Source organism: Pteropus medius, unplaced genomic scaffold (assembly GCF_902729225.1).
Source record: "Pteropus medius unplaced genomic scaffold, Ma_sr-lr_union100, whole genome shotgun sequence".
In the NCBI taxonomy this organism is placed as follows: domain Eukaryota; kingdom Metazoa; phylum Chordata; class Mammalia; order Chiroptera; family Pteropodidae; genus Pteropus; species Pteropus medius.
Window position 1 is genome coordinate 8,369,207 of NW_024340849.1, and position 22,576 is coordinate 8,391,782.

General features: G+C 38.7%; 1 pseudogene; it reads right to left on the reverse strand.

The window, feature by feature from the left end:
• Positions 1–19,736: 19,736 nt before the first annotated feature.
• LOC120583490 (tyrosine--tRNA ligase, mitochondrial-like) lies at positions 19,737–20,925 on the reverse strand (annotated as a pseudogene).
• Positions 20,926–22,576: the final 1,651 nt, after the last annotated feature.

A 22,576-nucleotide genomic window follows, 5' to 3' on the forward strand; every position in this document is an offset into this window, starting at 1 on the left:
GAAAACGTAGAAGTGACTCTTTCCCCTGCTTCACCGGTCAACTGCTTCTCAGTCTTTCTTTTCGGCTCTCTTCTGCTCTGTAACCTCTTCGTGAAAGATCCCAAGGCTTAGTCACTTGTCCCTTTTTTTCTTCCCAATCAGTAGTTATTCTCTTTGTGACAGACTCTATGTTCTTGCGCCATCTTGCTATCCAGGGCGTGTTTTCCACTCTACTCCCGTCTTTGTGGACATATGTCCCCTTCAGCTAAGTTCAGGCCACATGACCGAGTCAGTCCAGTGAATCTGAGTAAAAGCAATTTAAACATTTCCAGGCCTGTTTTTTTAAAAGCATCAGTCAAGATCCCTGGGGCCTTCTTTTCTCTGCTGTTGTGATGTTGTAGACCACATGTTCCAAATGGTATATCTGGAGGTGGGCAGTCCAATGAATTCGTGATTCAAACAAAATATAAGGCTTTTGGGGATTTAGCCTCTACCAGAACTTCCAAATCTTTATTAAGTTGAACTAGTAACAATAATTCCGAGATGAATTTGATTACAAGTCCCATAGCATTCACTAAGTCCCTAGGGGATCTCACATCTTTCAATGGAGCAAGAAAATGTCTTTGAACTAGCTCGTTTCTTTTCCCCGTGTATCCAAGAAGGGCTCAAATGCCTTAAGAAATCAATAGGCAAAAACTAATGTCTAGATTGCGATTTCATGTGTTTAATAAGTTCTTTCCATTTTCATAAACTTACACAAGGCATATTTTAATTCTGTTAAGTGCTTTTGATAAAAACATAGATTGTTTGAAAAATTATAATATCTCAGAGAATTCTATTTTCCTCTATTTCTGTTGTATCAGTCTACAAACACTCACATTTCATGTCTGAATAACTTTGACCTCTTGGTACAATAGCTAATGCCTGGATAATGATAATCATGTGTCCTTGGTTCAGGATTAATCTGCTAAATTTCAGGTGCAGATGGACGTTTGACAACAGGTCCAAACTTGGAGGTGAGAACTCACAAAATAAAAGTTACCTGAATAAAACTGAAGTATCTTGAGAACTAATCCAGGTACAGAGTCATAACTAAATAATCATTAGTCTGACAACTCATATAATTAAAGATAGAGACTTAAAATCTCTCCTGAAGTCTTTTAAAGAATGATATTGGGGAATGGAATTCCATAATAATCCAGCAGGTGGAAATTTCAGCATCTTTCCTCCTCTTTCTTATTCACTCTTTCCGCCTCCATTTCTGTGTATTAGTGTGTATTACGCCCCCAAGTTTCCCCAAAATCTTGCCTTCATATTCCTCAAAATTGATCCATAAACAACACTCTCTTTCTTCCATTTCCTTTCCTGTGCTAACATATTCCTATGAAAAACATGTTATTTACATATCCATATTTTTCTTATTTATCTGTCAACAATATTTGGTATTCAAAAGAACAATGCAAGCTCAATCCAGCAAAAAATATATTTTTCCCCAATTTGGCCACAAAATACAAGCGTGATTTTCTGCTAGATTCATAACATTGATCCCAAAGTTCTCTCTCCACACAGAGAGAAGGCAGCCATCAGCAAGCCAAGAAAGAGAGCCCTCACCAAGAGCCAAAACTGCTGTCACCTTGATCTTGGACTTCCCAGCCTCCGGAAATGTGAGAAATAAATATCTGTTGTTTAAGCTCCATCTCATCCAGACTATGGTATTTTGTAAGAGCAGCCTGAGCAGACTAAGATAGAAGCTGTTGAAATCGTACTGTTCTAACATCAATGGAACTTCTAACGTCATCTGTCAGGTCATAGGGAATGTGTCTGGGATAAAGCCTTCGCTTGCTTTCTGCCGCAAACGTTAGTGCAGATCTTTTTCTCCACCCTAGAAGTGTTTAACTCTGCACCTTCGGACCAATCAGTCATCATACACTCACCTAAGGAAGTCCTACACCAAAATTTGCCTGCTCTGGGACACAAAAGGGCCAGCAGTGCATCTGCATTTGGTCAGACACTGGCGTCTGCAACCTTGCAGACCCAGTGTTATGGTTTCATTTCAAATACTCAGTAAAAATTTTAGCTCACATCTTCTCTCTAGTGAGACTTTCAACAATTACATGTTAATAACTTATAAATGTGTTACCCTCAAAGAATTCGAGATTAATATTTTAATTTGGCGCTATTATATTTGTCATCACTCTTTTAATATTTCTTAACAAAATTTTAATAAAAAATGAACAGTACACCTAATCTATTCAATTTTGCCTTTTGATAAAGGCAAAATTAATAAATATAAATTAATAAATATAAATTAAGTTACCATGAGATATTCCTTACCATAAATTTGGGTAAATTCGTGGGTATTAATGTTAATTTTTAATCACAGACATATTTTTCATTTGGAAGCAAATGTTCACAACTCAAACACTGATAAATGGATCAAGGAGTTTTCAGGCCATTTTCTTGATTATTTTAGAATTATTAAGTATGGTTATTAACTATGTCCAAAATTTAGTATTATGTTTTTATGCTTCTAACTATATATATTATTTCTTGGCTGTATTTGAAAAGAATCATTTATTATTATTTATGTTTCATATATAATAATTTATAGAGTATATATTAAATATATAATAAATTATAGTGTGAACAAAAACAACCATAAAAACAAAATGATTTATCTATACATTTCTTCATATTTCCCATGGTTCCGGAGTTCTCAACAACTTTTATATCATCAATTTCCAAGAGATAAATGATACTGCGATATCTGAGATGTCAATATATTGACATTATAAAGTGTAAGTAAAGAAATTAAATTTAGAATCTCTATATTTCTCAAATGTGCATATGAATATTTTTCACTCCAAAGTTTAATTTATCCTAGACTGAAAGTCAGAATAATCCTGAGAATCCAGTGTTTTTACCTAAGAAAAATCACTAAAAAATATTGTTGTTTTTAATAAATTCCTCATTTTTTCAACATCCTCAAAACCTGTATTTTCTTCCTTTAAACATTTCACTATTTTTCTCTCCATTTTCGAGACAAGAAAACAGATTAAGAAAGTTTTAAATTAATTATGCTCAGAATCTGTGCCTTTTGAACCAATAATATTTCTCAATGCCTCTATCTCTTACAATGATCTCATAAGGGAATTCACTCAAAATATCCCTTAGTTCCAGGCTGAGTCCATTATACATATCACAGAGTTCAGACTATTCTTATAAATAAGATAGCTCTTAATAAAGAAATCTAAATTAGGAAAGTTATTTCCATAAATTTCAAAATGACAAGCTGAGAGAAGTTTGGAAATTAATGAGTTAGAAGATTAACACAAGTTAAAATTTTTAGAAACTTAAGAAGAATACTGATTCTTATGTAAATGTTTTTACTTCCATTAATTTGAAATTTCACCTTTGGTATTAAAGATGGCACTTTTTCACATATTAATATTTCATATAGTTTCAAGTCCTCTCGAGAATTGTGTTCTAATTACATTGATTTGGGAGATAAAAGAAAGCCACAGTTTTGATCATTCTGAGAGCTTTTTATGCTTCTAACTATACATATTATTTCTTGGCTGTATTTGAAAAGAATCATTTGTTATTATTTATGTTTCATATATAATAATTTATAGAGTATATATTAAATATATAATAAATTTACTCTCTTACTCAAGTATCTGATGCTACCTTAAGTCTTTAATATCTAACAGGACAGACATATCAATTACAACTATGTTGTTAGCTATGAATGTTCTGAGGTAAATCGTGTATGAGTGCTTTCCATCTTAACATGTAAACAAATCTTTTACAAATATGCTTGTACCATATCTACAAGGATTAACAAGAATTAGAAATACACCCTACATAGTGAAAAGATCGTTATTCAACTCTAATTCCTTATCTAAATTTACATTATTCAATAAAAAGATGGGTATTTAAACTTCATTCACTCTTAAAAATTGTGTTAAGGGCCAAATTATATACAAATAAAATCCTGTGATAACACTCATGATAATGAATGCTATGAGTTCAGATTTAAAATAATTGACAACTGGCTCCCAAATCCTAAGAACTGTAGGCAGGCTCGCTGTGCAGCCATGCCTGTCCCATTTAATTAAAGGCACAATGATACAATCCTGCATTTTAGGCGAGTGAATTATTTCAGACTCTAATGATGTGTTTCATGTTACAGTGTTTTACTATTTTATACAGTGCGCATATGGTGCGTGTGTGTGGAGTGTGTTTAAGGTTGATATTTTCATTGTACATAAATGCTTTATAAGTGAATTATTTTCCAGTCTTTCTCGGACATTTAAAATAAGGCATGATTAAGAAGACAACTGATAAACATTTTGGAAAGCAGATATATAAAGAATAATTCAGGCTACATAAGGAAGCTGTTAAGTCTAGCGATGCACATACATACACACATCCATACATGCATGACTACATACATGCATACATACATACACATATACATACATATCTATGTTTTAGTTTCACATCAGTTTTATGTATTTCAGTCCCTTTACCCACTTATAATATTTCAGGTAAAGTGCATCTTCTGTAATTCATTTCCCTGACAGAATCCGATCCTCTTTCACTTAACGGTGTAAAAGCCTCCACTGACCTGGAATTTACTTCATGAAAGACAGCATGGCATATAAGAAGGATTTTATAGGGGAGGTTTTACTCCCCACTTTACTATTTAATGCCTGGTTCAGTCACTGAATTCCCTGAGATCTGTTACTCACATATGTAAAAATCAAAGAATACACCTGTACTAATTCACTGGGATAATGTAAATGAAAAACTCAGTGACCATGCAAATATGAGATACTAGCTCTTGTTTGAACCATAAAATTTTTTAAATCAAAACCATCGTTCAACAAAGTATTTTTAAGCGTTCGCTTAAGTTCGAAACAAGGTGTTCTGTGTTATGCCTGTAAGTGAATCCAGCACATGCAGAATCTGCCTCACAAAGGCTGTAAGCTCATGGCCAAGTTCACTCAGGTCCATACTTAACGCTGAACCCACAGAAAATATAAATTAAATGTGTTCTATTTGAAGCTATAGTCTGCTCCAATAAAACACCTTACATAAATTAGATATTAAGTGATTGTAAATAGGATATTTGTCAGTTTAAGTTGAGCATTGGATTGGTCTACATACAGTCTGAAGCTAGAAGAGTTTGTATAGAATTTTAACTTTCTGAAGAAAAAGACAAGACACTTAGTGTAGCTGCTGTGCAAGCAGGAGCACGTTTAGTGTGCAGACGCTCCGTCCACACAGACACACGCCCACTGTCACTTCTGGCAGCTGGCTCTTTCTCCTGTGCTCAGGGCTCTATGTCCATCCGCATGCTCTCAGAGCTCAGAGGCTACCATTTTTGATACTACCTTTTATTGCACTTTAAAGCCCCTGCAACAGTACTCTGCCACACCGAAGTACCTGGCTAGACTCTTCCAGTTACCGGTTATAAAGTCACATAGAGGCTGAATGTTTGGCCCAATCCTATTTCCCCATGAGACTTGTTATCACAGAATGTGTGATTTTTTTTTTCAAGAAAGTATATACTCCTTTTTTTCAATTTAGAGTACCTTAATTAGAAAATACTTATGAGTATACTGTCTAGAATGTAATTAAATTTATCCTTGAAATAAGCAAGAATGATTCATTTAAATAACACGAATAACTGCTACTCGCTGTCTTAGGCACAGATTTGTAAAAAGTGATGCCCTGTGTCTTGGGTTTGGTACCTACTGAAAGGAAATATGGCCTTTATAAGGCCTGTTGACAGTGGAAAACATCTTTGTGGCAGCATGTGGGGAAGGATCGAGTCATCGTGTGTCATTTCAAAGGTCAAAAGTGAAAAGGGAAATGGGAGCAGGACCTTCTGGAATGGGGGCGCAGGGTGAGCTGATATGAAACGTAACTGTAAGTCTTGGCAACAAGAAACACAGAAGAGGAAGGTAAAAGGGGTCAAATACATGGTGATGGGAGGAGATCTGACTTTGGGTGGTGAGCACACAATGACACATGCATATCATGTGTCATACAATTGCACACTTAAAACATAATTTAATTAACCAGTGGCACTTCAATAAATTTAATAACATTTTTTTAAAAAGGAAAGCAGGGTCTAGAGACATTTGACAGTAGTTTTGCTTCCAGAAGTAAATCTGTCCTCCACCAAATTCTTTAGGACGAAGTTGCTCAGCATTCAGCTGCTAAGAGCTCTGAGCTTCTTCCCAGTGACTGAATTTCTCTCCAACCCATATGTCGCCTGCTCGGTTACATTCCTAGTTTGCCTGCTAGCTGGGTAACAAGTTAATCGAGAGCCATGGTACATGGCAGTTCTATGCTGGTATGTACAACGTGGCCACTGAACATGGGGCCAGGTGGAGATGCAGGGAGGAGGATTATGATGCTAACTCTCAAAGGAGGAGTGGGGAGTTGTCACCGGCGGGCAAGGAAGATGAAGAGGGTGTTTGTGGGGTTAAGATTCTCACGGTTGGTGAGAGAGCAGAGTATTAACAGAGTAAGAGACCTATTTTCAAATATATTAACATTTCAGAAAGGCTTTACAGGACATCGGCATTCTCTACGTGTTTAAAAATCAGGTGTATATTTCTCAGGAGGTTTAACACAGAGGAATCAGTCGGATGAATAAGTACATCTAACTAAGGATTCAATTCACATCAGAGAAACAGTTCGGATACTGCAAGAAATCTGAATCATAAAAATTATCGTACAAACTTTAGGTTCTGGTATTTTACAATGTTACGATGTCATATCTGGTTTAATTTTTAGGTTGTTCAGTTTGTTTTCCTTCTGTTGACTGCAGGCATAATCACATACTAGACAGGACAGTTCTTCTTTTGGCTGTATGATATCTGAGTTCCCTTATGTTTTATCTATTTGTAGGGCATATGTAAAGCACATCCTATCCATCCTCCCACGTCTCTGCCAAGATTTTACACACACACACACACACACACACACACACACACACCCTCCCTTGAGGTGATTTAAGGCTGCAACATGAGTTCTTGTAAACATGTTAACCACTGAGTAGCATTTGCCATGTATTTCTTCTTCCTCTGGATCTCCTCCAAGGAAATGCTTTCCTATCATCTTAGGGTAGGGAGTACTGGATCTGTACTGGATCCCCCATCCACGACTGGGCGTCCATACTCCATCAGGGGTCTGCTGCTTCCAGTGAGGCAGATCGCCCCAGCCAATTTCACTGGATGACTTCTTCCTCCGGGTCCTTACCTCCTGCTCACAAGTACTGCCAAATCTCCTTGACCGCCGACCAAATTTTACTTCTAAAGTAAAATTTCTCCCTTTGAGGTCTTCAGTCTAAATTATAATAAGTCATGTGCTGATAAGGGAAACTATCTCTGTAGCGGGTACTGTGATGCAACCCACAAACACCCAGCTTCGGGGCCAAAACGCTCATTAACTGAGCTGCTACGAATGGTAAGTGGGGCATGCTCAAAGCCAAGTTCCTCCCCAGAAATCGCCCTCAGCCAGAGGAACACGCTTTGCTTTCGGCTCCGACTCCTGCCTGGTCCAGCCCTGACTCAATGCCTGGCTGGCACCCAGGGTGGAGGCTGCTGCCTTTCTTCTATTCACAGTGCAAGTAAGGGTTAGATGCACAGCGTCGGAATCAAAAAATTGTCCAGGATCGGAAAATTTCCCACTCTTCAATGTTTCAGAAAGGTTTGTGTAGAAATAGTATTTCCTCTAAAAGTGTTTGGTAGAATTCCCCAGTGAAGCCAACTGGGCCCAGAGTTTTCTTCATGAGAAGGTTCTTAACTCCAAATCCAATTATTTTAGTATAACTTTATAGCTAAAAGTTACAGTCTTCACTGGGTTCAAAAATAGAGTTGCTTATACTCCAGCGTCCCACAGTTTTTAAAGAAATAGGGTTCTTTGATTCATTTTTTTATCCAGACCCTTAACCTGCCATTCTATTCTTTCTCTCACATGAGGCAAACAGGTACAGTGGAATCAGAACCGGCAAGCGACACATGCCATTCTGTAATCATATCCTTTTCCTTTAAAACCAAAATCCAATCACCAGGTTTATATCGTCCATCTGATTGTTTCTTTCTTTGGGAAAGTTCTGTGTAGACTTAATTTCCTAGAAAACAGAGCCTGAGGCCATACTCACCTGGCAGTGCGTTCCCGCGGGCAGAGTTTGATGGAAAGAAGCAACAAAAGTAGAGTAAGAACAGAAAGGATGCTTAATAAAAAGCTGTACACAGTCAAACTGGATACGCCATCTCAGGAAAACATAACCGTTCTTCAGTTATTCAGGACATCTGCAGGAAGACTATGTGTAACTTTAAATTAAATTTTTGGAGCTGACATTGGTTAATAAAATTATACGGCTTCAAGTGTACAACTCGATAATACGTCATACGTATATTGCGTGACATGTTCACCACCCAAAGTTAAATTTCCTTCCATCACCATATATTTGATCCCCTCTACACCTTATCGACCTCCCAACAACTGTTTTATCTTAGAGCAATCTTTAAGTAGTGGGGAAAAATGCAAAACATTATCACTCAGCTCCTTGATAGTACTTGTCTTGGATCGGTCCAAATTTTCCCCCAGAGAGAAAACCCCTACTCCAGACTGTATTTCTGACTCTCTGGGACTCGCCTCGGATATTCAGGAGTTCTTTGTGTCCTATTGCTTTGGGTCTGGAATCAGGAACTGCTGTGGTTCCCTCCAAAAAATCCTGACACGGCCAGGAAGAAGGCTGAGCCCCAGATCATGATGGGACGTGAGGTTACAGTGGCGGGGTGAGACTTCATGACTCTGTGACGGCCCCGGGCATCTTTGGGCCTCTCATCCAGGAAGCAGGGTAAGTAACCAAGACTGAAGTGGCATCTAGGGTCAAGGATAGGAGGGCAAATAAATCCAGACTGGGCCAAGTTCGCTCTTAGTGGCTTCTCACAAAAACAGGCTTCTGCTGAGCCCCAAACACCATCGGTTCCTCTTATAGGTTGCAGATATGTCTGCGCAGGAAATAGACAAAGCTACAGAGTGTATGCTCAAGTTAGGAGTTGCTGGCCAGAAGCCTTCCTAAGACGGGGTGAGGAACCCTAAGACTGATTCAAGTTTTAAGCACACGCATATTGCTCTAGTCTCCATTCACGTTTCGTGGAGCCTTGGAGAATCAGCTTTAGGAGGCGCGTTCTGACTCCCACGTCATATCCACCTGTTCCGGCTGGATTCGGTACTGGGGATGGAACCCAAAAACCTCTGCAGCCTGAGAGAAAAGTCGCGTGGGCTTACAAACAGAGAAACTGTGACCTAGGTGATGAGAAGACAGGGTGTGGTAGAAGTTTCATAACCTCGGATAAATCAAAAGCAGTGTGGCGCCTTGGGTCTGGAATTGTAAAAACATTTGTATTACATACGGTTCTTCAATGCTGCATTCTCCTACTCTTCATAAGCTAGTGTTTCCATAATTATTGGAATAGTTTCCAGGATTCTCAAGCAAAGATCCAGTTAACACTGGACAGTGATTCGGTTTCCTTATTCCACTGAAATTCTTTAGAAGGATTGCTCCTATCATCACTCTAGCTAGAATTAAAAGAGGGTCTATCTACCTCAGCAAGACCAAGGTTTTGACGAGAGGAACGCTGTTTTCAATGCTGATACAGATGCACACCATCCGACAGAGAGAGCCTTCTGAAGCAGTATCTATAGACGCTAGCCATGCAGAAACATCTATCAAACCTACCCCGGGATGGAACAAAATTCTCTTTCTCTAAACTTAACAACGTACCTTTTGGATAAAGATTCTCCCTAAGTTAGATTTCTCTGAGTAGCATCTAATCTCTTTGGAACACCAGAAAACTCCCTTTTAGAATTTAAGATATTTGGAAAAGCATTCATTCCTTTCACTTAAGTCTGCCCTCAGGTAAGGCTTTCTTTCTCCTTTTCAAAAGTTTATGTATGCATTTTAAGGATCAACGAAGATGGTACGGACATAAACTTTTGCATTCATTTTCTCAATTTTTCTTCTTTGCATAAATCTCTCGAGTGTTTAAATAAGTAATTTTTATCCTGTAGCACCTGTACAGCTGAAGACTAATTGTCACTGACTCCAAGAGAAATCATCACAGTAAGTTAAATTTTGTATCCGTTTTAAAAACAGACTACACAGCTGGGAACTTTCTTAAGGGCGCCTGTAACATGAACCGCATCCTTTTCCCTGTGGACTCAACATGACAGGCCTAAGACTCATGGTCTCTGGCTGCCACCAAAAGCTATGAATATGGAAAACAAACTGAAGCTCAGGTGCCCCCCAATGAATTATGCTGCAAAACAATTTATTGCGCCTACCCCAAGATTCATTCTAAAGAAATAAAAAGACCAAGTCTTTCCTCTACTGATACTAACTCAATATTTCAAGTGGGGGAAAAATGAATATAGCGATTGTTTCATACTTGATAAATGATAAAAAGCTGTGAAACTGTTCCCCCCCTCCACACATACACACACTTAATTCCAGATATTTTGAGAGTCTATGAAAACTGGGTAGAATACCTCCCATTCCATAACACAGCATCCCGAATCTTCGAATCTCAAAGACAAACTCTCAAACCTTTGTGATTCCTCTCAGTTCACCAAAATGAAGACAGGCTGTATATGGAATACCTGACTGCTGCCTCCATGATTTTTTCTTGGGGGTGCATCACTCTAAATCTTTGTCATACCCATAACTGTAGGCCTCAGTGAGATATCATTAATTGACTAAAATGAACCTGCTGGGCCCAGACTTTCTGACTGCTATCATCATACCTAAAACTTCCAGGCAGTATCTGATCTCACTGCAAACGCTAGCAAAAATGTCCACGAACAAACAAAGAGCAGCCAGATAAAAGGCGGTAATTGAATTGCATTCAACCTGACTTAATGAATCCTTTAAAAAAGCAGACATAGGGTGGTAAGCAGTGTTAATGTATCTATTATTGTGAATGTAAATTGACTCAGGCAAACAAAAGGAAGTAACAAACACATAGACATAATTCAATTAACAGCCACTGAATCGTATTGTTGAGATGAACTACTTGTCAGAAATTGTTAATTATCCATAGCTCCAGAATACCGAATCAGGAAACACCTTCTAATTAACTATTGAACATCATTTTGTTAATTTTATATTGCTTTGTATTTAGAAATGACTAAAGGATATGCATATGTTTTTGTTTTCCCCCACTGAGTTAAATCGATATGTATTACCATCTTTATTTTAAAGATGAATCCATTTCGGAGCAGTCAAAGAAAACCAACTTGTGCAAAAATGCTTAACTAATTAAACCTATGGTTCTCAACTCAGTATTACATCACCTGTTGTATATCACATTAGTGAGAAATAGTCAGCCCTTTCTACCTCATTTACTAGATTGTCTATTTTCTGCATTCAGACACTGGCCCAGGCCCTTTCTGTACACTAAGATATTTTTTTCTTAGGCATCATACCTCCTATGATCTTTCCAGGGTCAAACAGAGTTGGCATTCTCGTATTTCACACAGGAGCTTACCTCTTCATTCTTCCATCCTCAAACCAAAGCGCAGTTTCCTCTGATTCCCTATAATTATGTCAGGTTAACGCATGTAAGCAGCCAGAGGACCTATTGAAAAGTTAACACCTATCTCTATGAGTTAGTCTCGCTGTCTGGCGGGGGTGGGGCGGGGGGAAGTATTTTGTAAAAGAAGAATAAACTAATGGTACTTACTTCCTAGTGCTAGTGTAGAAAGTAGTATAATTATCAAATATAAATTGTGTGGCCCATTTAAACATGTCTCCACTCATTCAATTAATGCTGCTGTTGTTGTAGGTGTTGTTATTTGGGCCCACCACGAGGTCAACCCGTTCTTCTACGTCCTCTTCGTTTATTAAAATCAGACGTGTGAAACATATTTCAGGTTCTCTCAAAATTATAGTTTTGAACATAGGGGAGACATACCAGGTGGGAGACAGAAGTTATTTGTTTTAAAAGATCTATGCGAGACAATAACTATCATCCAATTCCAAAATCTCATCGCCACTTCTAAAAAGTAGCTGTGTCTTGCTAACTGTAGGAGAAGACAATGCCCCCTATGCTTCTCCGGTTATGCTGCCAAGGGCACCAAATACCAACACACTTGTACCCGTTAGTCTCCAGCCAATTCTAATTCTTCTCTTCCCTTCGTTTTCAGCCGCAGGCTGTCAACCCCCAGGTACCACGTTTAAGTTAGAGAAGAAAATTACAACGATTATGGAGACAGAAGGACCTTCCCTAACTTGTAATTCTTGAATTCTAGGCACTTGTTTGTCTTTTTCTCCAAGACTCATCTGCTCCTTCCCACCTTTACTAAACCAACAGCCAATGTTGCAACAATCATAGAGATGCGAGGCATTAACAGATTGAGAAAAAGAGAAATAAGAGCTAATAATGTATGTGGTTGAAAAATGTGTAAGAGAAAAAGATTCATACACAATTGAGTGGAATTAGATAATTAAAGCCATTCTGGAAAACAACTGGCTGTAAAACAGAAATTTAAAACACAAATGAGTTTGAAGCTAGTACTAGAAGTTAGTACTTCTAGTAATCCAGTCTGCAGAAACACAGAAACGAACAAAAACAGAAAAAGAGATTTTTGCTCTTGTAAGTGAGAGAAATCTAACTCCAGCTTAGGTAAAAAGGGGAGTTCACTGACCTACCAAATTAAGGAATAAGAAATCTGAAGGCAGAATGGTTGCCTTGGAAATATAAGAAACTAAGGACTAGACTGTTTCCTGTACGTGTCCTTAAGTTATTCTCTCGCCCTCTGTCTCAACCGCTATCTATCATCGATCTACCCAACTACCTATCATCTATCATCTATCTATCTATCTACTTATCTGTCTCAATTCTCTCTTCATAGTCTCTTAAACATGAAGGAAAACAGAGCCACTGGCAGATCCCAATCTTTTCACTTTGGTACATGCCCTACTAGAGAAAAAAAATGAGTAATGTAGAGCAAGCACCCATAACTGCTCCAAACAAACTGCAGCAAGGAAATCTGGGTCTTGTAAGAAAATCACTAATTTCAAGGTTAATATTTATGTGGAGGTGGGAATGTCCAAGAGATCCTGTCCAAGAAGAAAGGAGGAGACGGGATGGAAAACACGTACGTATTACATATATAATATATGTATCACCCGTATTAATATGTTATTTAATGTATCATACGTAAAAATCAATACAAGTGGGTCATAAAGCTAACTATGAAAGATAAACAAAAGCCTTCTATTAATATAAAATATCTCCATGAATTTTTGATAGGACATGAAAAGAACGACAAAGCTTGAAAAATTAGACTACGGTAAAATAGACCTTCTAACATTGACATGTGAACTTTCACAAATTTGGAAAATCATCTGTCATTTTCACACATTAATATACATAAAAAATAGCAAGAACAAGTGCCAGAGTGCTTATGGAAGGCAAGAACTCTAAGTTAAAACAAAAAACAAAAAAACAAAAAACAGAAGCAAAAAATGAATATTGACAACCAGTGCGACAATCAGCACTGGCGAGACGCCACCGAAAGTGACAGAGTTTTAATTCCTGGTGTTTCAGGTAGTGCACCATTAAGCTAAGTCAGTAGCTTAATGTAGAAAAATGCTTTGGTTTCCAATGACCCCGCCTTAGAAAATCACTTGGGATGGAGCAACCTCGAGAGAGGCCGGCCCCACTCTGGCCGGGCCACGGGGCTGGCTGCCCAGCTCACGTACTCTCTGCTTGGACGATGCTTCGGGGTTCAACCTCTTTCCCGAGATAAGTGACTGATTTGGGAAATAAGTGTTTTCAAGTCATTTTTCCATCCATCCTCAGCCACGTCCACCTTGTAGGACAGTGCTGGTGCCATGAGACAGTGCTCCCTGTCATGGGTCCAGGAGCTGTGGGCACCAGGGGAGGAACAGACACTTTCCAAAGCCCTGCGTTTATTCACAGCCCGCTAACAAATACATTTATTTTTAGGCGACTGGCCTAAGTGCTTAATTCTCAAGGTCGATATTATTGAGTTAGAGATAAATTGAAAAAGCTATATCCATTATCTATTATCCCTCTATTCTAGATTACTCAGTGGGTAACCCAAACAGCCTGTACTAATTGTCATTTAATAATAACTATAAATGAGGGGAATAAGCATGAAATCCTGCAAAGATATTAGGTGAAGAAACTGAATCACATGAGGGTTAAGCATCAAGGCCAGGATTTGAACACAGGCTTATTAGGATTCAGGCCCTTATTTTCATCAGTGTTCTTCTGAAGCCTCCTTTTCTATTCTCATATGCAACTTCTCACATATCTAGGATGATGAACAGTTAACCACACTTATTCCAAATAACTAAACCTTACATCATAGAACACTTATATTAATAACTTTCACTTTGAATATCTGTGTATGGTTCTATATATAGGTGATTTATATGACAGAGATAAAATTAAATGATTACTTATTTGTAACAAAAGAGGGATAAAATTAAATAATTACTTATTTGTATTTCGTACTGTATAGATTATTTTTTAGACACTATTGAGTGTATCAAACTCTCCCCGATAATCTGGGATCGACTGACCCTCTGGTTGTCTCATTCCTATAGGAGCTGGCTTGGACTCTATGCTTTCTAAAATTCTTATATTTGCTTTTTATAGGTTTATCTTCTGGCTATTAAGCTATTCATTGCTATTCTCCTTGAGTAGCCTGCATGTCTCCTGTTCTAATTTGTTCTTTCTAATTGCCTACAGTCTGAGATCTTGTATAATCTTGATTGTTAGATTTGTGAGCAAACTGAGATAAAGCGATCTACATGTAAAGATCTGAGAGGTTCTCCTGTTAGTACAATAGAAAAGAGTTCTGTTTTGTGAGAGAATTCGTATTATTGCCTTAAAGTCCTCATTTTCACTTCTTCCAGATATCTGAGTTAGTGATGTAAAGAAAAAAATAGAGAATTTAAAGAAATGAAAGTAAACTGCAAAAGAGAAATTTAAAAAGAAAATTACTGGCAGTGCCAGAAAATTCATTAAGAATACAGACACTCAAGTATTAATATAATTTTAGAAATCTCCAGAAGCTACTTCCCATTAATGATCCAAGTCCACTATAGAAAATGCAAGACTAAGCTACCAAGATTCTAAGGAAGAAATAACAAAGTATTTCCTTCAAACACTAGTCTAATCCAGTAGTCAGTTTGTTTCTCAGGAGAGAAGAGGAAGCTCTCCATTCCAGAAAAAAATGTCTCTCCATCTGCTTCTGCCACTTCCCGCTCCTTTCCTTCTTTTTCTCAATATAAAGAAAACGATCTAATTTTTGAGAATGTAGACTACTATTTGAGGGCATATATGCTCATGTGTAGAAACCATCTGAATTTACTAGCCTCCTACTAAGATATGACCCAGCCTACTGTCTACCTTCACGTGATGAAAAGACTCAAGATGGCCTTAACATCTTCTCTTTCCTCTCCCCTCCCATAGAATATGGATTGATAAACTGACCCAAGCCTATCATCCTAAGAAAGATACTTTTCACTGTTTTTCTCTATTTGAACACTTAAGTATGCTGGAAATTCTTTCAGATTCCAAGATCAGAAGAAGACTGTACTTTTTCAAAATTGAGATGTAAACTTTAAAGGAAAAAGTGCCCCATTTAGGTTTCCAATCTAAGGCACATGCCTAAGCTGATCTCTAGAATTCAGTCAGTACCTACCCAGTGGACAATAAAATGACATGTTGATTCTCACTGGCTCTTATTGCTTTTATAAATCTCCCTTGGATTTATTGCCAGAGAGGTGATTGGCAGGACAGCACTTGAGAACTCAAGTACCATCAAACATATCATAACATATTCAAACTCCAACCTTGTTTCCAACACCTCCAAACATATGCTTTACTGAGGATCCGCCACTGTGCTAGTAAAAATAATGAGTATGGAGTGATAAATTAGAGTGATAAATGATGAAAAAAAGATTGTTTTCATATTTGTCGATCTCATTTAGAGAAATAACATTGTATTAATCTCTGACCTAAGGAAACAGGAAAGGAAGCCAGAAACTAAACTCTGAATGAAACACACTGTACCTTCTAACAAAACTTGCTCGATACCTCTGCTTGTTCAATTTTCCTCAATTTGTTATAAAAATAAATAAATACATAACACGTTCATCGACCTATTTCACAGCAACAGCAAAGTGGGAAGACCTTGTGACATAATATGTTTTCAGTTAAATAATGGCGTTCATTAAAATACAAGTTCCCAGAGGGCAGAAACTGTGTGCTCTACTCGGGCTCGGTTACATTTCATGCACTTTTCTTTTACGGTTCCACTGATTATGATGAGAATGCGCAGTGCCCAACAGCAAAACAGCATGTCACAGTGAGGCTGTTTGGAAACTCACAGCCGTGAGACTGTGACAGTTGCCCGTTGGCTAGTGTATTCTTCCAATGAGAGATAAAAACGAATCGCAAACGTTTTCCGCCCAGCGCAGGGCTTGCTATAGGAAAAAGTAAGTAATGTTGTGGAGTCCAGTCACAACTTAACAAAAGAGAACATAAAAATAGGTGCTTACATGTTCTTAAAGCATCGGGACTCCAAAAATGGACTTCTCTCCGAGGGCAAAATAAGTTACTGTGTTAGAACCGCAGTGTCCTCTAAAAATCAAAAATTGTTGCTCTAACTGGAACTACAGCTGGAGGTAGAAAGAAGGTCCAAAGCAGAGACACAGGTGTTCTCTGTGCCAATAGCTGCTGCCTACTTTTTCACGGTTTGCAAAAGGAAATTTCTCAGCTACAGGGAAGTCTGAGTTTATCCATAGCCAGGAAAGCTTTCTATTTCATTTGAACCATTCTGCGAATGGGGAAATAGAGACAGTGTCTTCTCCTATCCTAACAGCTAACAGGGAAAACCCAAACTTATCTGAGATGGCAGGAGAGACCCGACAGTAGCTACCTCTGAGACAGCTGCAAACATGTAAGATTTAGCACAAGTCATTTCAATGCTTACCTCTCAGTTCTCTCATACGTAAGATTAGAGAATGAGATAAATCATTCCAGCTTTTAGATCTTACGATTCTAAGAAATTTGTGAATAAATACCAGAAAATCTTTAGTATTTAATAAGCTGTATCCCTCCATGCAATCTCTATGTAATAAATACGATGATTGATATATTCAATGTACTTGGACAAATAGATGATGGCCAGAAAGGAGACAATCTCTCCAAATCCACGGATTACACTTTTGAGGCATATTAATAAATCTGTTCACTGGGAACACTAAAATTATTAAAAGGAAAACTTTAAGTAGAGAAATGAAGCAAAAATAAACCTTGGCGCCAAGTCTCCATGGAAACTCTGGAGAGTAAGCATATATGCCACAAACATCATGCTGAAAAAAAAAAAGTGTTATAAGCATATGCTTTGCTAGAATTTAAAGGAATTTTAAAGATTTGAGCCACTACATGTTAGATAGTAGTACTCTAAAAATGATTGTTCCATTAGCATTATCACTTGATAACACTATCCACTGCTTCATTGAGATCCTGCTGATTCTTGAGCATCATACAGTCCTAGAAATGGAAGGACATTAAATGGCACGTAGTCCATTCCACCTGACACTCAGCATCCCTTCCATCAGGCCATTCTATGTCCCCTCTTTTGTTAATCGTGCAGGTCACACATGATACTCATCTATGTTCAAAGCGTGAGGTTTGACACAGGAGGCAATGTTCGAAATTACTAATTGATAGAATCTCACCAAAAAATCCTAGTCTCATATTTGTAATGAAACTTTCATAAGCATGTGACAAGGAAATTCCCTATAAGACAAGAAACGGCATCTAAACCATGTCCTTCTCCCCTAAAAGGACGTTCTCAGAAAATCATTTTATATTCACAGGACTTCCATGTCTCAGGGGAGACCCCTCTGAAGAGCACTATGACAGCTTCTGCGGGTCAGCAAGGAACCAGTGCGAGCCCATGTATCCTAGAGCCAACTGATTTTAAATTATTTTAAAATGAGAAGAACGGTTTAACCCCAAAATAGATTAAAGTTAACAGAATAGATGAAAGACCCATACGAACCAATTTAACTTCTTATCAGACAAGAAAAAGGAGATGAACGCCAACAAAAGACATGTTTTAGACATAGCACTAAGCAACCCATTTGTTTTGATTCACGAGCCATGCTCTCCATGAGCTCAAAATGTGGATTGTCATCCACGGCACCAAAACGCAATTTTAAGGAACTACAGGAATTATTTATAAAATGTGGATAATAATTTGCCCTGTTTCTCCTTCAGAGTAGTTCTCATATCCATTTAGGTTTTAGTATGAGTTCTAGGAAGTTTCCTTCTTTGCGTTTTATCTTTTTTAATCTTACATTCTTTCACTTGATGAAAATTCATAGCAGAATAACCGTGTGCGGTCATAATACTAGATAAAGACACTTCAACACGACATAGTCCCTGTTCCAGTTAGTTTTACAGCAGCAGAGAGAGAGAAACATGTAAACAAAACATTCAACGGATTGTTAAATGTGCAATGATAAAAGTATAACACTGTAAAATCAAGGAATGCAAAGGAAACGACTGGGCATTGGCGCCCACGGGTGAAGTGGGGGTCGGAAAAGCCCTGGGTAGTTACAATGGGGCTGCCTATCGGAGATGAATTAGATGCGCTAGCGAAAGGCTACAGTAAGTTCTAATAATTACACTGAAAAGTCCTCTGTAATACTTAATGACTGAAACACGTAGTTACTTTTTTCTTCTGATCCCTGGATTGTTTCTTTTTTCCCTCTCTCCTTTTGAAACTCCAAATACTTATACTTAGCTAACTTAATACTGTCCCACAGCTGAGACCAGTCCTTGTTTTCTTCGTATGCTTCAGTTTGAATTAACATGTCAATTTGCTTTCAAATTCTCGGATACTCTTACCTGTGGTACCCAAGTTGCTGCTAATTTCATCAGGTGGATTTTACAGATCAGTAATTTCCACTTCTTACATTTTTGTAAGGCTGTGAACAAATTTAATTATAGTAAAGGGCTAGAAAACTGAATTAAAAACTTTACGAAAAGTATTGAGTTTTGTTCTTTTCTTTGAAAAGAAACTATATCTACTGTAATTTCTAATGCTAACAATGGCTTCATCTAATATTTTTCTTCTTTTCGAGGACAAATATGTTTGCTTCCAACAACAACAAAAAAAAAATAAAAAATTTACCAGTTTCCAATACCAGACTTTGTGTTTCTAAAGCAGACACTGGAGGCGCTGCTGGATTAGAAAACGATGTGACACTAGAGAGATCAGCGAGACATATACTTGATATAAAATAAAAGTCGCTATCATTCCTTATACTACGTCTTTTTTAATCTCCAGAAAGGAGAGCAAGAGTAGAATAGAGAAGACAGCATTTCGTTTTTTCATAAAGTTTAACTATTAAAAGAGATTAACTCAGGAAGTCAGTTTTCTATGATAGTCCTAAATGTGTGTAGATTAAGAAAATATCCCATCGTTACACAAACACCCTATTTATTAACCAACCTATATAAATAATGAAATTACTTACGTCGTGAGTCTATACTTCATTCCCCCTTGTTCCGATTTGCATAAGGGCAGGTCTAAGTTCCGGAGGCAGCCTTTCACATATCTCGAGAATGAATGATGGATAAGTCTGAACAACCAGAAGGATTTTTTCATCATAGCTGAAAGCATTTTATAATGGAGAAATTCCTTTTTCCAACTTTAATTAATGAAAGTCCATTCTTAAGAGTATGTTGTCCAACAACTAAAACACTCAGGATTTGTTACTACTCGATGATTTATCTATAGTGGCTCCGCCCTCTGTTCTCATCCGATACCCTCGGGGACCATCTAGAATGTCATTTGCTTTGCAGCGTGTCCGTAGGATGTTTGTCGTAGGGTCAAGAACTAATTCAGAAATGGAAGCCTCTTTTTAAACAGCTCTTTTAACTCTTGATCAGACATGCCTCCAGTTCACCTATGCTACTATGACCAAGGGCGTGTGTATACTTTTTAGGAGAATCCAGCCCTTCTTGTCCATGAACAAGGTTTATTACCGCCGCAGCAAGTCGCTTTTGACGACCCTGCGTTTCCGGCTTCTTGACGTGCAGCAGCGTTACGTGGTCCATCTCTGGAAGAGGCAGAAAAGTGAAGAGCTTCAGGCCTATGTCACTGAGTTCTTTGCTGCCTAACACAGAGCTGAAAGAATTCAAACAGAAAGGTCTTATCTCTGTTTAGTCAAACAGTACTACCAGCAGACTTTCCGAGTTTTTCTCCAGCTGTATTTGTCATTAGAGAAACAGAGATTCCAAAGTCGGCTTTTCCAGAAAACTTGTGGACGAACTCATACCCGGGAATGGTGCTGTCTAGACACAAAGCTGGCCTCCACGCCCACAACGCTGGGCCTGGTAAAAGTACCTGGTGCAAGAACTCGGCCAAGGTCGCGCCCTCGGGGCTCTGCAGCCGAGTCAGGGCGCTCAGCCGGCTCAGCAGCGCGGCGGCCACCGCGCCAGGACGCCCACCGGCGATGCTCGTGGTACGTGAGCGAGTTATCCAGCACCCGCGGCCATCCGAGTCAGCCCATCCGTGAAGCGCGGCTGCTGATGAGCGCGCGGTGCTTTGCGCGCGGTGCTTTGCGCGCGGTGCTTTGCGCGCGGTGCTTTGCGCGCGGTGCTTTGCGCGCGGTGCTTTGCGCGCGGTGCTTTGCGCGCGGCGCTCCCGGGTTTGCAGCTGGGTCTCCAGGTGCGCGACGGCGCCTCCCACCGGCGCGATCCCGTCGTGGTCCGCTCGCCCGAGGCGAAATGGGCCCAGCTGTGCCAGCCGGCGTCCCACGTGAGCCGATCTGCAGCGGCCTCGGAGACGCATTCGATGGCTGACGAAGGGTGCCCGCCTGGCCACAGTCTATGGGCCCTGGGAGGTCTACCTTCGTACCCCTCTCAGGGGGAACTCTTAAACGGTCCCCAAGCCTTCTGCACGGCGGGAAAACCTTGAGCGCCCCAGCGGGCCTAACGCGGCCCCTGGAGCAAGACTCCTGACCTGCAGCGGGTATCAAACCACCAGCCAGGGAAAAGGGTTGCCACGTGGGCACCGCCACCTCGGTAGTGGCGCGAAAGGAATGCTGGGAGCTTAGTGGCCCTCCCTGCCACCCCCAAAGTGCCCGCTTGGTACCAGCCTGCTTGGTAAGTTTTTTAAAAGTTTCTATATATTTGAAGCACAAAAAAACATACAATAGTAACAGTATGTGTGTGTACGATGTATAAAATCATCGCCACAGTCAAGTCAGCAAACATGCCTATCACTCTCAAAAATTTCTTTGAACTTTGTATCATTTCTTCCACTGATAACCCCAGGCAACCACTAACATTAGTTTCTGTCACTACAAAATAGTTTGCATTTTCAGGAACTTTCTGCAAATGGAATCACGTTTTTTGTTTGTTTGTTTTGTTTTGTTTTTCTTTTCTGGCTTCTTTCGATCAGAATAACGATTTTGAGATTTATACCTATTTAGCAAGTTTGCCTCCCCCCACAACTCTCCAGCCTTTTTTTTATTTGGTATAGGTATATCATAATTTGTCCCTCTATTCATCCGATAATGGACACTGTTTCCATGTGGAGACTGTTAGAAATAAAGGTGATATGAACTTTAATGTGCATATATTTTTTAAATTTATTGGGACGACACTGGTTAATAAAGTTCTATAGGTTTCAAGTGTACATCATCAATAATACATCTGCATTGTGCGTTCACCAGCCAAAGTCGCATCTCTCCATCTCTATGTATTTGATCTCCTTTACTCTTATCTATCACGCCCCTCCCCCTTTCACCCCATAACCATTAAACTGTTGTCTGTGTCTATGACTTTTTGTTGTTTGTCTTGTTCGTTTGCTGCTTTCAGTTTTATATCCCACACATGAGTTAATTCATATGGTTCTCAACTCTTCCTATCTGACTTCTTTTGTTTACCATGATTGTCTTGAGATCCATCCATATACTCATCTTTGTACACTTTTTTTTCTTTCTTTCTCTTGGGTAAGTTCTGAAGAGTAACAGGATGTGTATATTTAACTTCGTTAGCAACTACCAGGCATTTTCCAACGTGGTGCAAACAATTACATTTCTTCCAGTAGTATATGAGAGTTCAAGCCGGTCCACATCCTTCACAATAAAAAAATGTGGTAAAGTTTGTAAAATTAATATTAGTAACTCTAATTGGTTTATAGTGCTATCTCATTGAGATTTGAATTTATAATTTCCCATAAGTAATAATACTAAGCATTTTTTCATGTGGTTATTGGCCATTTACATATCTTTTGTGAAGTGTCTGAGATTTTATTGCAGGGATGGAGGAGGGCATGTGAAAAAGACACAGAAATTGATTAAAAGAATTCCTAATAGACTTACCTGGAAAAATTTGAACACTGAAATAAATAATATTGCATTTTAACCCAAAATATAAAATAATGCATACATGTTAACATAAACGATTAAACAAATAAATAAATGCAGAAGGAGGAA